The sequence below is a fragment of the Schistocerca cancellata genome, chromosome 3, assembly GCF_023864275.1.
Source record: "Schistocerca cancellata isolate TAMUIC-IGC-003103 chromosome 3, iqSchCanc2.1, whole genome shotgun sequence".
Lineage (NCBI taxonomy): Eukaryota > Metazoa > Arthropoda > Insecta > Orthoptera > Acrididae > Schistocerca > Schistocerca cancellata.
The window spans coordinates 814,236,131-814,254,199 of record NC_064628.1 but is presented as its reverse complement, the minus strand read 5'-3'; the positions used below and the strand labels follow the sequence as shown (position 1 = coordinate 814,254,199).

Sequence of the window (18,069 nt, the reverse complement as noted above, 5' to 3'; positions counted from 1 at the left end):
TTTTCTTCAAAATAAGGTTTATGAAAGTGAAATAATATATTACGATACTGCATAATTACACCCGCAGTTTACATCATATAAAATCAGCTGAATCAACTTCCCAGTAATAAAATCATGAAATTACAAGTGTTCATCGTGGCAGTATGCGTCAACAACTATCTCTCATAACCGCCAATATATGAGGGCGTTCCATAAGTAATGCAACATATTTTACTCTGAAAGCAGATTGCTTTTATTCAGGATTTCAATACACCACATTACTCCCCACTCTTCTGACTACAAAACCTTATTTTTGAACATAATTTCATTCAATACAACTGCTTTACGTTACCTTATTGGGACTTCCTGTTGGTTGGTTGATTTTGGGGAAGGGGACCAAACAGTGAGGTCATCGGTCCCATCGGGTTAGAGAAGACTAGGTGTTGTGGATTGGCAAGAGAGCCAACCCGGTATACTAGAGGAAGCCGAAAGGCACGCGTTTTAGCTCACGCAGGCTGGCGTGAGGTGTGGAACAGGTCAAGGAAATTAGACTAGCAAAAAAGGACGTAGCTGTGGAAGACTTAACTTTAATCCATTAATGGTGAACATCGCTCTTGACGGTACATATTTTACAGCATCAATAGTAACGGGTAATGGCGCCTTGCTAGGTCGTAGCAAACGACGTAGCTGAAGGCTATGCTAACTATCGTCTCGGCAAATGAGAGCGTATTTTGTCAGTGAACCATCGCTAGCAAAGTCGGCTGTACAACTGGGGCGAGTGCTAGGAGGTCTCTCTAGACTTGCCGTGTGGCGGCGCTCGGTCTGCAATCACTGATAGTGGCGACACGCGGGTCCGACGTATACTAACGGACCGCGGCCGATTTAAAGGCTACCACCTAGCAAGTGTGGTGTCTGGCGGTGACACCACACTAGGGAAATGAGTCGACCGTGCCCTTTCAAAGGAGCCATCCCGGCATTTGCCTAAACCAATTCAGGGAACTCACGGAAAACCTGAATCTGGGTGGCCGTACGTGGGTTTGATCCGTCGTTTTCACGAATGCAAGTCCAGTGTGCTAACCATTGCGCCACCTCGCTCAGTGAAGGGTCTGTATGACTGCATGGTACCACTCTACAAGTCGACGTCAGAGCCAACGTCTCGCTGCATCAGTTAAACTCTCCATCAGCCACGTACTGCTACTAACAGTGCGCATCCTTCATTGGGCAAAAAATATAAGTCATTTCTTCAATTTCTTGAGGGCAGCACAGTACACTCCCGAGTTGATCGTTGCACCACGAGGGAGGACATCAAACAGAATAACTCCTTCAGAGACCCAGAAGAACGCCGCCATCACTTTACCGGCTGATGGTGCAGCTTTGAACTTTTTCTTCAGTGGAAAGGTGGTGTGGCGTCACTCCATGATTTGCGTTTTGTTTCCGGTTCGTAGTGATAACCGATGTTTCACCGCCTGTGACGATGTTCGACAAAACGTTGTCACTGTCAGCCTCGTAACACGCAAGAAATCCCGCACAGGTGGTCCTTCGTTGCTCTTAACAGCCTTCTTTCAGGCAGTGAGGAACCACTGGCCACACACCTTTGAATACCCCAACTGTTGGACGAGTGTCAGCACTACCAACAGAGACGTCCAGTTGGGCAGCGAACGTGATCCGTCGATCACCTCGAATGAGAGTGTCCGCACGTTCCACCACTGCATGAGTCACAGCTGTGCGCGGCTGGCTGGCAGGCTGGAGCTGGACAAGTCTGCGAGACCTTGTTGCGATGATGACGGATGCCTCGCCCAACTCTCGCCGTGCTTTTGCACACCGCCAGATCTCGGTAGACATTCCGCAAGCGCCTATGAGTATCTGCCATGCTCCGCTTCTCCGCCAAAAGAAACTCAGTGACAGCTCTCTGCTTGGAAAGCATCTCCGTTAGAGAAACCATTTTTAAGGCTACGTATAGCGTCGCCACCTATCGGAACTTCATGAAACTATAGGGGGTGAAGCGGGAATATTCCATGAAGTCCTACAACAAATTCTGCATTTTTTAAAAGTGAAAGTGGCCGAGAAAGAAGTGTGTTGTATGACAAATTGCACACCCATCGTATGAATTACAACTTCTAAGAAGATCTAAGATTATAAAATGTATCAAAGAAATTCCTTTACATAACAAATGACCTATTTAACAATAATCTTTTATTTTAAGTTATTCGAAAAGTTTATAATTAGCTACTTTAACGTCGATGACTTCAAATGGAAATAAAATTCAGTAGGCAAATTTCGAAATAAATACAAGATTATTCGAAAAATAATTAAAATGAATGTAGCCTGTGTCAGTTAACTAGAACACATATTTTGCATATAGGGGTAGGAAACTATTTTATTGATGTCATTAAAACTGTATGTAATGTGAAATTACAATTTTGCTTCTATTGTGTAGTGAATTCATGAAGTGCATCGAATAGCCTCTTTCCTTAACTGTGTCGACAGGTACTTTGTATAGCTAAAGATGAACTATTGATGAGTTGCATATCACTACGATACTGACAGTGTAAAGTAAAGAACATGTGTCATATGGAAATGATGTATCAGTCCCACGACAACCTGTGCAGCAATATTAAATGAAAAAATCCGCAGCTCGTGGTCTTGCGGTAGCGTTCTCGCTCCCCACCCACAGGATCCCGGGTTCGATTCCCGGCGGGATCAGAGATTTTCTCTGCCTCGTGATGACTGGGTGTTGTGCGTATTTCATCATCACTGACTCACAAGTCGCCGAAGTGGCGTCAACTTAGCACTTGCAATACGGCGGCCGAACTGCCCCAGTTTGGGCCTCCCAGCCAGTAATGCCATACGAACACTTCATTTTTTCACATAAAAATAAAACTTTCTTCTCCTTCCTCTGTGGCTTTCCGAAGCAGTGAAGTTTCTAGCGTGATTTGTTATGTTTATTCTCTTTATTAGGTGAAAGAAATAGCTAGTACTTCCTGATACCCTCCCAAGCGCACTTTATAATGAGATTTTTGCTTCCTCGTTTGCCTCTTCTGCCAAAAATTTAATGACATTGCATACAATGAATTGTGTGTGATTATGAAGAGCTTTTCCTGCACTGTGTGCCATGATGTGTAGTAAAGTGCTCACGGCGAGAAAACTCTAAGTTTGCAAGCTGGCTGTCAACAGTCAGCCCTTCAGAAGAATAGCATGGAATGGTCCAGCGCTCAGGACGAGAATAATGAAGGCTAGTGCTCCACTGTTATATCTCATCGCTAGTATCTACCTCTCGCGTTCGTCTCAGACCTTTAGGGATTCACTTTAAATCATTTTGTAACGTTTATTTCTAATTGATCACGAGTGAATAGCTGTTCAGTCTTTCCTCCCAATTTGGGTGTTTGATACTGGCTTTCCGTTTTGTTTATAAATCTTTAATACGGAATACATTTCAATCAATGAATCAGATTTGGGGCTTGTCCGACTGCTATGATCGGGCCCCATGATAAGCATTAAGTAGTCGATGTTCAAAAAATGGTTCAAATGGCTCTGAGCACTATGGGACTTAACAGCTGTGGTCATCAGTCCCCTAGAACTTAGAACTACTTAAACCTAACTAACCTAAGGACATCACACACATCCATGCCCGAGGCAGGATTCGAACCTGCGACCGTAGCAGTCGCGCGATTCCTGACTGAGCGCCTAGAACCGCTAGACCACCGCGGCCGGCAGTCGATGTTCATACTGGCCATTTGATTTAAGGCTGTTAGTAGGATGAAGTCAGATACTCTTGAGGGCATTACCTTCTTTGAGTTCCACTTGCTAGAGGAAATGGTGGACAGACCAGTGTACCACCACAACCACACAGAAGAAACCTTACGTGATTCACTTACAGATGTTGTTGTTTCCCTTCTTCCCTCAGATTAACTACTGTGACAGTAGGAAGGGTACCCGATGATATAGTGAAAATAAATTGTTGAAATACCACAGAATAATAAAACTAAGCCCGTCGTCACGGGATGAAGCTAGGAAGAAGAAGAAGAAAACATAATTAATGAATTTTTTAACCAGCCAAAATATTAGCTTACATTTAGTAAAAGAAGTTAAAATTATTCTTTGGGTCTAACAATATACACGTTTTACAATAGTGATTCTGCTTAGTCGGAGACCTGTGCAACCTTACTCTGGGGTCAGCCGTCCTATGGAGCAACTGAATTTTTTTCTACTGCAGCACTGCCACAAGAGAATTTTGTAAGAGTTGTTGTCATACCATTAAGATAAGTATATCAAAGCTAGTTTCACTTAAACGACGCGATGGGAGGAGTAATATGTTAATGATTTTTTAACGTCTTCACAAGTATTTTGATGAGGAGTGGATGTTCGCTTTAATTGGCAAGTAATCCACTGGCCTCTCTACTCCCCCCCACCCCCCCCCCCCCATTGCTTTAGTGAACCGAGCTCCCATATAAAAAAAACAGCTTCAAATGTCTAATTACTTTACCAGTGAGTTAATGTTTTAAATATTTGACATTGAGCATGTAAAACACTTAACACTTGTGATCCTTGATATGTAGGATGTGGCACAAGGGCAGAGTTGATGTCCGTACTGGTCCCACATGTGTTCCGTCGGGGACAGACCTGGGATCTTGAGGGCACAGTACTACCTCATCAATATGCAGACATTTCATAGAGATACTTGCCATGCGTGGACAAGTATTGTTCAGATTAAAATGGAAACAAGATATGGTTACATGAGAGGTAATACACGAGGGCGCAGGATGCCCATGACGTGCCGTCAGAGTTCCCTCAGACACCAAGAGCCGACAGACGCCCACTCAATGATGCCAGGAGTAACACCGCTGTGCCGCTCAAAAAGAATGGGAACTCTTCCCAGGTCGCCACCAAATTCGCCAACGATTATCGTCTGGGACAGTGCAAAACCGCGATTCATCACTGAACACAATGCGACGCCGTTCATCAGTAGTCCATGCTGTACAATGATAGAACCACTCCAAAGACAGCTGGTATTGTTAACAGGATGGTAATTCCCTAATTTCACAATCTCTGACCAATGGTGCAGGATGGTGAAGGATGTTGAAGGAACTCCATCACTTGTTCTCGAATAGCAGACGGAGATGTGAAGGAGTTAGAATGTGCTAGCCCAGCGTCGTGTTCCAATACAGTCCAGCATTGGGCCATTGTCACATCCGAAAGCCTCAAAAGTCTGGATATTGCACGACTCGACCAGCCAGAAAGAGAATGACGCCCATTCGAAACTGTCAGGTTGTGCTAACGCTGTCTCACGCGAATACACTGCATCTTCGTCGTCTTCACAGTTACCTCTCAACGTCTGACTCTGTTCACACCCCTTATACACCCTACCAGGCCCTTAACAACACTAACGCAAACAGCGCTAATGCCCACAAAAAATTGCATCTCTAATTATTTGCATACCCGCTGATGGTATTGACATTCGTCCATGTCTTCTAGGTACTTCACTTTCTTCGCAGTTAGTATAGTCACTAATGTGTAGAAAATAATTGCTAAACCACATCTGGATAATATCTTCGTTTGTACTTGTCTCCAAGTGGAGCAAACAATTCCTTCTGTCGAACCATGTTGAAGCATAACACAGAGAGGTGATCGTAGAAGCTCTGCAGTGAGTTACTCTTCTTGGACTGAACAAGATCTCGTTCGCACTAGACTCACTAAGCGTACTATCAACTTCCAACTCCTAAGGCATATGGGGCCACAACAACGCTCATATTACGAAATTCATGCCGATAGTGGCTGAACTACAGCAGTATGCAACTCAGGATTCCATCGCCCCAAGACCACTAAAAGAACGAGTGTGTGCACCTGCTTGCAGGGGACACAACGCATAAGAGACACTTGCTTATTTCTGATTTCATCACGGCTGATGACATCCCTTGTCTTAAATCGAGAGCGCGAAATACATCGAAAGAAGAGTGAGAAGAAACATGATGAAAAATTTGGAAGTTTGTGATAAGTTCCTATGGGAGCAAACTGCTGAGGTCATCCGTCCCTAGGCTTACACACTACTTAATCTAACTTAAACTAACTTACACTAAGGACAACACACACACCCATGCCAGTAGGAGGACTCGAACCTCCGACAGGGGGAGCACGCGAACCGTGGCAAGGAGCCTGAGACCGCGCGGCTACCCCGCACTGCTAACATGATGACAGAAGCACTGCCAGTACTACAACTTGTCCCCCCCCCCCCCCCCCCCCCCAGAGGACTGCGTTATAGGGATTTGACACGTGGTAAAGTTCTCTGTCCAGGATTTGTTTGCATCACACCAATTTCCTCAGTTAACTCTGCAGGATAGATGCTAGAGATTTTTAACCCTGTTCATACTACTTAGCATCAGAAGGTGATTTAAATGACCTATTTTTTCATGTGAGTGATATGCCTATCAGCATCCAACAGGCTAAGCAAACTGAAACGGTAATTCATCACTGTTACTACTACACTGCTATTCATGCAATAGAAAATACAAGAAGTTAGAATATAGTCACAGGATTTTTAAGAGCGTGGATCATGCACATATAATTATCAGCAACTGTGCTACTAAGATAAATTCGTAGTAGTCATTACATGTATTAGTAATGGAATATTTATTTAATGCTTATTTATTCTGACCATATTACGGCCCTACAGCCCTCTCTTACATCTGACCATGAGTAAAACATACCAAAAATATTACAAAACTCCCAATAAGAAAAATAACAGTAATAAACGACTCTAATAATAATAGTAATAGTAATAATAATAATAATAATAACAATAACCACAGCGACTGCATAGAAGCGATGGAAAAAACACCTATAAATATCTAGGATACAGGCAAAAAATAGGAATAGATAATACAAATATTAAAGAAGAACTAAAAGATAAATACAGACAAAGACTGACAAAAATACTAAAAACAGAATTGACAGCAAGAAACAAGACAAAAGCTATAAATACTTATGCTATACCAATATTGCAGTAGTGAAATGGAGTAACACAGACCTAGAAGCACTCAATACACTTACACGATCACACTGCCACAAATATAGAATACGTCACATACATTCAGCAACAGAATGATTCACATTAAGCAGAAAGGAAGGAGGAAGGGGATTTATCGACATAAAAAACCTACAATGTGGACAGGTAGACAATATAAGAAAATTCTTTATAGAATGAGCAGAAACTAGAAAAATACACAAAGCAACCACTCATATAAATACATCGGCTACAGCATTGCAATTTCATAACCACTTCTACAATCCTTTAGATCACATAACATCAACAGATACGACGAAAGTAAATTGGAAAAAGAAAACACTACGTGGCAAGCACCAGAATCATCTAACACAGCCACACATCGATCAAGACGCATCCAACACATGGCTAAGAAAAGGCAATATATACAGTGAGACGGAAGGATTCATGATTGCAATACAGGATCAAAAAATAAACACCAGATATTACAGCAAGCATATTATTAAAGATCCCAATACCACAACAGATAAATGCAGACATTGCGAACAACAAATAGAAACAGTAGATCACATCACAAGCGGATGTACAATACTAGCAAATACAGAGTACCCCAGAAGACATGACAATGTGGCAAAAATAATTCATCAACAACTTGCCATACAAGATAAACTAATAAAACAACACGTTCCCACATACAAGTATGCACCACAAAATGTACTGGAGAATGATGAATACAAATTATACTGGAACAGAACGATTATAACATATGAAACAACACCACATAACAAACCTGACATCATACTCACCAATAAAAAGAAGAAATTAACACAACTAATTCAAATATCCATACCCAATACAACAAATATACAGAAGAAAACAGGAGAAAAAATTGAAAAATACATCCAACTGGCTGAGGAAGTCAAGGACATATGGCGTCAGGATAAAGTTGACATTATACCAATTATACTATCAACTACAGGAGTCATACCACACTATATCCACCAGTACATCAACGCAATACAGCTACATACAAACGTATATATATAACTACAAAAATCTGAAATTATTGATAGTTGTTCAATTACCCGAAAGTTCCTAAATGCAATTTAACATATACTGTACAGTTAAAAGGAAGTCACGCTTGATCAAGGTCCGCGTCACTTTCCATTTTTAACCAGACATAACGTCTGAGAAAGGAAAGAAATAATAATAATAATAGCAACAGTAAAGTGTATTTAGGATGATGTAGATTAGCTTAGCACCTTTGACGCCGTGTCCAAAAAGCGGAATGGATGAAGAAAGTGGAGAAAACTGAAATGTCCACTCACAGTCGATGTGTGTCGGGAGGGTAATGGGAAAGAGGCACTGCATTAATAATGGGTTGATAAGTTGCTAGGGCAGTCCGTGCAAGGGCGATAACCACTTTCTACAGATGACTTAGTGGTCATATCAACTGCCTAACACACAGGAGACCTGGGTTCGTATCCTAATCCAGTACATATTTTGGACTTTCTCGATTGATTTACATCAGTATCCACTCGCAGCCAATGTCTGTAATTCATTTGTGTCTTAATTATAGTGGCTGCTGCATCAAAATTGTCTCTGTTCTTCCGGAGATGCTCGAAAGAACGGACACCACATATACGAAATGACAGTGACGGTGGCTGTCAGGAAGGAAGAGAATGTAAACAGAGAACCCTATCAACAAGGGGTAGGCAAAAGTTCTGAGGGAGAAGGTCTGACGAGAATGAGCTGCACAGAATGGAGGAGAGATGGCTATTGTGATATAAGGTGGAGCATTAGCTGTCTATTGCGGGTTTGAACTAATTTAATTTCTCTGATATTTTTGGTAGGATGCTACGAAGTCGGGTTCCTGAGACTCAAAATAATTTAGAGAACATGCTTTGTAATGGTACAGAAAAAATTTCTGCTGCACTGGTCAGCATTAGAGTAACAGTTGATGGCAAATAAGAAGAAGTGCAATGTCTGAGAAGATGACATAGCAAACATAGAGCATGATAGTCTGTACACTTATTGACGTATATCTGTGGTAACTGTTGATATGCTTCTGTGATATGGTCGAAAAAGTGTGCGTCACAGATGCCTCATATACAAGCACACATTGTCAGTTCCAGCACATGTGAACTCTCGTACAAAGGTTCTTGAACAGCAGCATCGTCATCGCCAAATGTGGGGTTTATTAGCTACGTGCTCTCGAAAAATATTTCTCTCGTAAGTGAAGCGGCGTAAACACCTCTTCTTGCAGACTGCAATTGTGTGTTCAGTTTGGTCTAAATGATTACCCAAAATTATCCTCAAGTTCTGTGATGAAGAAGAAACAATTTTTCAGGGCCATTTAGGATAAATGGTGGAAGATGTTCTTTGAACCGAGGGGTAATAAGTCTTTGATGAACGACTAGTTATAAATTGGTTAAGTTTCAGACCTATGCTCTGTGCTATTGCTGTTTGGACAAATAAATCGGAATTTACATACTCAGTTGCTGTGTACTCCTTTGTTGGACTTGTAGTACCTGGCCCATCATTAACATATAATGACAAGACTAATGGACCCAATACTGATCCGTGTGAGACTCCTGATATGACATTTCTCCTTTGTGATCTTTTTGTTCCAACCATTACACACTGTTGACGAGTTGTAAGGTATGAGTGGAACCACAGTACAGTGCCAAAACTTTGCTGAAATCCAAAAAAGTACATAATAGTCGCCTGTTGTTTATCGATAGCTTGTTTCATCTCGTCAGTCACTTTATAAGAGCAGTTGTGATGATGTGAGTTTGCTGAAAATGGGACTAGTATTCATGTAAAAGTTTACTTGATGTTAAATAATTAAAAAACTGTTCATCGACTACGTGTTCTAAAGCTGTGGATAACACTGGTAGAATGCAAATGAGCCTGCAGTCTGAGGGCTGTTTGGCAGAGTCCTTCTTGGACAATGGTTTTATGAATCCCAGATTTCAGGCTGTTGGAAAGAGGCTGGAGGCTATAGAATGATTAAAAATGGCTGTTATTTTGGTCAGAAGAGGATCGACGAGAAGACTGATCATTTATGCTGTTATACCAGGTGTTTGAAAAAGAACTCCCTAGGTTTAATGTGTCCTAGAATCTCTAAAAGTGACGTACACTATTACAGTTCGTGGTGTTTGATTCATCAACTCTCAAAGTTTGACTCCCCTGCAGTTGGCAGGTCTGCTTGTCCTTGAGATGGCACCAGTGTTGTTTCTTTCCTCTGTTCCACCAGTTCACTCCAGACGTGCATGCAGTGCAGTGCAGAGCAACTCAGCAACAATGTGTATTACGCAACAGAAAGCACAGTGTGTCATTTGGCTTGTGAAAACTGAGTCAGTTATAACACTGCAACGTAATTTTAGACGTCAGTATGATGATGAACCACCTACAGCAAAAACTATCCGTCATTGGCTAAACTCTTTCAAGGTAACAGGCAGACCGAGAACTGCTGAAGATGTTGATGTACAGATCCTGTTTTTCCAACAATATGGCGCCCCACCTCTTGACAGTAACCATGTGCGTGCAGCTCTTGACAATCATTTTCCAGGAAGGTGAATAGGCAGGGCTGGCCCAATACTTTGGCTACCACGAAGCCCAGACTAAACCCCACTGAACTTTATCTTTCGGAACCACATAAAAAATGTTGTGTACAGTGAAAAGATCAGAGACATCCGTCATTTACAGGAAAGAATCGTCGCGGCGGTTGGGACAGCTACACCTGAAATGTTGGTGAATACGTGGCGAGAACTGGAATACCGTCTGGACGTGTGCAGGGTAACAAATGGATCCCACATTGACGTCTACTAACATATAACAAAACTTGAATCAATTCTCTTTCGTGATATGTGCTTATTGATCTAATTTTTCATTAATTTCCCCATTAAATTTATACTTAGAACCAGGGAGCTCTTTTTCAAACACTCTGTATTATCGTGCTCTACTGCTGCCGAACGAATTTGCACAATTGACTTTTGTACCGAGTTAGGGCTTACCCGCTGCAGAAATAATTTCTCGCTTGTACCAGTCACTAATACTTTAAGGTAATCGATGGTTTACGACCTCGTGCGTTGGTCAAGTAAGGATATCGGTGTGGCGAAATACTCATTTATATCCTCAGTAAGAACTATAGGTTCGACTAAAGATTTGGGTTTGCTTATTTCTAGACATCACAATTATTCCACAGGATGGCAGATCAGTGAAATTCCTCAGTTAGCTAGTGAGAATACCTGAAATTCACATTCCTTATGGGTTGACTATCTTGATTACGTAGTTGCTTGTAGGTTAGAAGATTATTATCAAAGCTCGTGTACCATCTGTATGCCATGTATTCTGAGTCTCTGACACTCATAGGGTGTTTGAGGTGGTCTGTAAGCCATGCTGCAGGTTTTCCCCCTACTCTTACTGTTTGTCGAGAAGCGTGTTTGTCGTATAAATTATTGCGTCTCTTTGTGATGTTGGAAACTTCATTATTTATTTCGAAGTTATTTCCTGCCGTTGTCTGTCAAGAAATATCACTGGCGTTAGCTATAAGCTCGAGATATTCACGCGCTTAAAATCTCTGAAAGTCGCCACTTGCGGTTTGTTCTTTGGGTTCTGCAACGGCCAAGATATCATGAGCAGACAAGCCAGGTACAGAAATCTGAGCGGTGCAAGTATTCTATCTGGAGATTTGGTTGTGAATATGAAAATAAACGTACGACCGTCAGCTGTATGGTGAGCAGGCCCAAGTGGAACCAGTGCAGGGTTTGAGCAGGAAAATATTTGCGTGTAGTTTGATACAGAAGGGCTGTTGTTTAGCAAATTTATGTTGGTATCTCCAGTTACAATTACATGTTCATACAAAGACTCCAGACATGAGAACGCAGATTCAAAGCTAGAGGGCTGTCCAACTGTAGGTAGATTGAGTATTGCACGTGTGAGACACTTCCTGTTGTGCGGTTTAATCTCAATGAGCACATATTCAAGCTGCTTGTATCCTTTTTTAGATGTGAGCACGACCATGGGGAACAAATCTGCGCGTAGGTGTGCTACCATACTGCCCAATCCTCTGTTACATCTATCACGTCTCAGAAAAATGTAAAGGTTAAGACTCACAGAACTTGAACGAATACACAGCTTCAGCCATGTCTCCGATAGAAATGTGATATGATAGATGAGGTCCTAAAATATGCAGCGGAACTCAGTGAGGGTGTCGATAAGGATAGCACATTTGTGTAAGCGAGCTGTAGAGTGGAGCTATCAGGAGTTGTTTCCGCTATTAGGCGGCAGGTAGGAGGAGTCATTCATAACCCATAGCCTTGCGGAATGTGACGGGCAGGGGAGAAGGGAGGTGCACGGTTCATTAAAATACAGGTAGGAAGCAAGAGAAAGAAACCAGAGGAGTGGAAAGCTCAAGATCAGGTGCGCTTATCTAGCACAGAGCATGAAAGTTCAAGATCAGGTATACTTGTCTGGCACAGAGCATGAAGTTTGAAGTTTCGTAAGTTTTGTAGAGATCGATAAAACAGCGTCAAGATGAGCAGTATGTGTGATGAGAGACAATGGTAATAAAAGGGTGATTGTACTGAAAATAATAATGATAAAGGAAACAGTAAGAGCAACAGAGAAACCGTATGCCTGAGATTATGTCACTAACGAATAAAATGATTACAATGAAATGATAAGAATGGTGGGACACCGATGTGCAAGTATAGAGATAGTGGTAGTATCGCGTACACATGATATGAAACGCTAATTTATTGGCGGAGCTGTAATTTGTACTCAGGTGATTCATGTGAAAACGGGTTCTACATGTTTATGGCCACAGACTTGAATGCGGAATAGTAGTTGGAACTAGAAGCATGGGACATTCTATTTCGGAACTCGTTTGGGAATTCAATATTCCGAGATCGACGGTGTCAAGAGTGTGCCGAGAATACCAAATTTCAGGCATCATCTCTCGCCACGTACAACGCAGTGACCGACGGCCTTCACTTAACGACTGAGCAGTGGCGTTTTAGCGAAACTGTCAGTGCTAACAGACAAGCAAAACTGCGTTAAATAAGCGCACAAACGAATGTAGGACGTACGGCGAACGTATCCGTTAAGACAGTGTGGCGAAATTTGACGTTCATGGACTCTGGCGTCAGGCGACCGAAGCGAGTGCCTTTGCTAACAACAGGGAAACACCTGCAGCACCCCTGGGCTGGTGACCATATTGGTCGGGCCCCAGGTGACTGAGAAACAGTGACCTGGTCATATGAGTCCAGATTTCAGTTGATAAAAGCAATAAGTCATCCTCAAAAAAAAACAGCAAGAACTACTACGCTCAACACCTCACGCGCTGAAGTTAAGCAAAAAAAAAAAAACAAAACACGTTTTTCTATTCCTTTCGTAGGACCCATTTCCTATCAGATTCAGCGCATGCTTCGCAACAAATACAACTGCAATGTTGCCTTCTCTACTAACAACAATCTTCATTCATAATTTGAAATCCATTCGCTCCCCTATAGAAAGTTCTGGCGTTTATAAGATCATCTGTGATACCTGCTCCGTCTATTATATAGGGCAAACTGGACGTGCTTTCACCATCAGATATAAAGAACATCTTTCGAGAAAAAACGGCACCAGTCCCCTAAATTCTTCCTTTGCCGATCATCTCTTAATTACTGGACACGTGCCTAAAGCCATTGGCGATAGCAATATTCTGCATACCGAAAAGAAGGGACGTAGGTTAGATGTTTTAGAGGAATTGGAGATTTTCAAACATCTATCTCGTCATGATGGGCTCATTCTCAACGAACAGCTGCAGCTCCGAAATAAAAACTTTTTCGACTGTATAAAGCCGTTGCTTGATCTTTGATTCAAATTTCCTCATGCAATTTGCCGAAATGTTGTTTTCCTGTTACGCCTTTGCTGTTTTCTTGTATGTCATAACTGACGTTTTTTACGTCACAAAATGTATATCTGTTTAAAGCAGATAAATATGTAACTTCATCTTATTATTATTAGTGCTTACGTTATGCCTGAATCAGCTTCATTACAATTTCATTTGTCTAATTTTGAATGCACAGTAGCGTAGTTGTTTCTGTGCCTACTAGATGGCGCTCGTAGCAACACCATGTTCACTTGCCCACACTTCCTAACGTGGGCACCTCAGTTTTGTTGCAACCCGTGTTCACTCAGGTACGAGCAGCCCTTAGCGGCTCGCCATCTTATCTTATTTACAACTTTTCATGACGTCGCCTTGCCGGCTTAGATTTTTTTAGAATGTGACTTGTAAATACTGCATCTCTTTCCAGTCAGTACACACTTTAGTTTATTAATGTCTTATATACCTATTATGTTTTAGAACAGTTAGTTTAATGCTGAAGACGACGCTCATAGTAGCGTCGAAACCTGGCCAATTTTGACTTAATATTTGTGACCGAGGGCTTATTTGTTCCAATATAATTCTGACACGGTCACCGAACCTTAGCAGCTATGTTCACAGTTTTGCAGATGATAGGGTTCGAGTGTGGTGCAGCCCCACGAAGCCATGGACCCGAATTAACAAGAAGGCACTACGCAAGCTGGTGGTACTCCCATAATGGTTTGGGCTGTATTTACATGGACTGAACCGATCAATGACTGGAAGTAGTTGTGTTTGGCTACTTGAAGACCATTTGCAGCTGCGCGGAGTGGCCGCACGATTAGAGGAGCCATGTCACGGATTGCGCGGCCCCTCCCGCCGGGGTTCGAGTGCTCCATCGGGCGTGGGTGTGTGTGTTGTTCTTAGCATAAGTTAGTTTAAGTAGTGTATAAGTCCAGGGAGCGATGATCTCAGCAGTTTGGTCGCTTAGGGATTCACACACATTGGAACATTTAAACCACTTGCAGCTATTCATATATTTCATGTTCCCAAACAAAAATGTGAAAATTACCGAACTATCAGTTTAATAAGCTACAGCTGCAAAATACTAACGCGAATTCCTTACAGACGAATGGAAAAACTGATAGAAGCCGACCTCGGGGAAGATCAGTTTGGATTCCGTAGAAATGTTGGAACACGTGAGGCAATACTAACCCTACGACTTATCTTAGAAGAAAGATTAAGGAAAGGCAAACCTATGTTTCTAGCATTTGTAGACTTGGAGAAAGCTTTTGACAATGTTGATTGGAATACTCTCTTTCAAATTCTGAAGGTGGAAGGGGTAAAATACAGGGAGCGAAAGGCTATTTACAATTTGTACAGAAACCAGATGGCAGTTATAAGAGTCGAAGGGTATGAAAGGGAAGCAGTGGTTGGGAAGGGAGTGAGACAGGATTGTAGCCTATCCCAGATGTTATTCAATCTGTATATTGAGCAAGCAGTAAAGGAAACAAAAGAAAAATTCGGAGTAGGTATTAAAATCCATGGAGAAGAAATAAAAACTTTGAGGTTCGCCGATGACATTGTAATTCTGTCAGAGACAGCAAAGGACTTAGAAGAGCAGTTGAACGGAATGGACAGTGTCTTGAAAGGAGGGTATAAGATGAACATCAACAAAAGCAAAACGAGGATAATGTAATGTAGTCGAATTAAGTCGGGTGATGCTGAGGGAATTAGATTAGGAAATGAGACACTTAAAGTAGTGAAGGAGTTTTGCTATTTGGGGAACAAAATAACTGATACTGGTCGAAGTAGAGAGGATATAAAATGTAGACTGGCAATGGCAAGAAAAGCGTTTTTGAACAAGAAAAATTTGTTAACATCGAGTATAGATTTAAGTGTCAGGAAGTCATTTCTGAAAGTATTTGTATGGAGTGTAGCCATGTATGGAAGTGAAACATGGACGATAAATAGTTTGGACAAGAAGAGAATAGAAGCTTTCGAAATGCGGTGCTACAGAAGAATGCTGAAGGTTAGATGGGTAGATCACGCAACTGATGAGGAGGTATTGAATAGAACTGGGGAGAAGAGGAGATTGTGGCACAACTTGACTAGAAGAAGGGATCGGTTGGTAGGACATGTTCTGAGACATCGAGGGATCACCAATTTAGTATTTGAGGGCAGCGTGGAGGGTAAAAATCGTAGAGGGAGACCAAGAGATGAATACACTAAGCAGATTCAGAAGGATGTAGGCTGCAGTAGGTACTGGGAGATGAAGAAGCTTGCACAGGATAGAGAAGCATTGAGAGCTGCATCAAACCAGTCTCAGAACTGAAGACCACAACAACAACAAACAAAAATGGAATTTTTATGGATGATAATGGGCCACACTACTTGGCTACAGTTGTTCGAGATTGGTTTGAAGAACATTCTGGACAATTCGACTGAGTGATTTGGCCACCCACATCGCCCAAAATGAATCCCATGGAATATTTATCGAATATAGTCAGGAGGTCAATTCATGCACGAAATCTTGCACTGGCAACACTTTTGCAATTATGGACGGCTTTAGAGGCGGTGTGCCTAAATGTTTCTGCAGCGGACGTACAACAACTTGCTGAGTCCATGCCACGTTGAGGCGCTTCACTACGTCGGGTGACACGATATCAAGAGGTCAAGAGGTACCCCATGACTTTTGTCGCTTCATTGGTTTTGGCAATAAATTAATCATCCCAATCAAAATCCCGTGATACTAGTGAAATAGTAGTGAAATAACGATTATATTGATACTGTAAATAAGGAATATGGACAATAACTAGTGCTAAAAGTAAACCTAAGAAAATAATTCACGATAACAGGATACTGGTTTCAAGGAAAAATTATACAAAATGAAATGTTTCTTTACGAAAGATCACTTTGGCCTTGCACAACTCAAGCTTCTAAGTTCGGTAAAGTTAGTCGCGGAATGCTTTTCCGTAGCTATCTTTACGATTATCCATCCATCCCTGGTCCATACATTCTGTATTCTGCACGCAGAACTGAAATGGCTCAAATGGCTCTGAGCACTATGGGACTCAACATCTATGGTCATCAGTCACCTAGAACTTAGAACTACTTAAACCTAACTAACCTAAGGGCATCACACAACACCCAGTCATCACGAGGCAGAGAAAATCCCTGACCCCGCCGGGAATCGAACCCTGGAACCCGGGAGTGGAAAGCGAGAACGCTACCGCACGACTGCCAGCTGCGGACACCCAGAACTGAGTGATGCTTCACATGTTAGGTCTTCACGTTTGGTCACTCCTGATTCTGTTAATTTCTTCTTTTCCCCAAAAAATTTAATTTTGTTATGGCAGGCATGTCCTTTTTTTCTTGAATCTAGAATTCTGCAACCTGATCTGTGGCTCCTATCAATGCAAAATTGTGAGACTTGTTCACACAATTTTTCACCGTTAATTTTGAAGAATACACTACTGGCCATTAAAATTGCTACACCACGAAGATGACGTGCTACAGACGCGAAATTTAACCGACAGGAAGAAGATGCTGTGATATGCAAATGATTAGCTTTTCAGAGCATTCACACAAGGTTTGCGCCGGTGGCGACACCTACAACATGCTGACATGAGGATAGTTTCCAACCGATTTCTCATACACAAACAGCAGTTGATCGGCGTTACCTGGTGAAACGTTGTTGTGATGACTCGTGTAAGGAGGAGAAATGCGTACCATCACGTTTCGGACTTCGATGAAGGTCGGATTGTAGCCTATCGCGATTGTGGTTTATCGTATCGCGACACTGCTGCTCGCGTTGGTCGAGATCCAATGACTGTTAGCAGAATATGGAATCGGTGGGTTCAGGAGGGTAATAAGGAACGCCATGCTGGATCCCAACGGCCTCGTATCACTAGCAGTCGAGATGACAGGCATCTTATCCGCATGGCTGTAACGGATCGTGCAGCCACGTCTCGATCCCTGAGTCAACAGATGGGGACGTTTGCAAGACAACAACTATCTGCACGAACAGTTCGACGACTTTTGCAGCAGCATGGACTATCAGCTCGGAGACCATGGCTGCGGTTACCCTTGACGCTGCATCACAGACAGGAGCGCCTGAGATGGTGTACTCTACGACGAACCTGGATGCACTAATGGCGAAACGTCATTTTTTCGGATGAATCCAGGTTCTGTTTACAGCATCATCTGTTTACAGCACCATACTGCGTATCACTCA

General features: G+C 42.2%; 1 protein-coding gene across 2 annotated transcripts in view; it reads left to right on the top strand.

The window, feature by feature from the left end:
- The window catches only part of LOC126177087 (trypsin alpha-3-like), a 346,712-nt gene that overhangs the window by 283,356 nt on the left and 45,287 nt on the right, over positions 1–18,069 (top strand). The gene's annotated exons all lie outside the window — the stretch shown is intronic.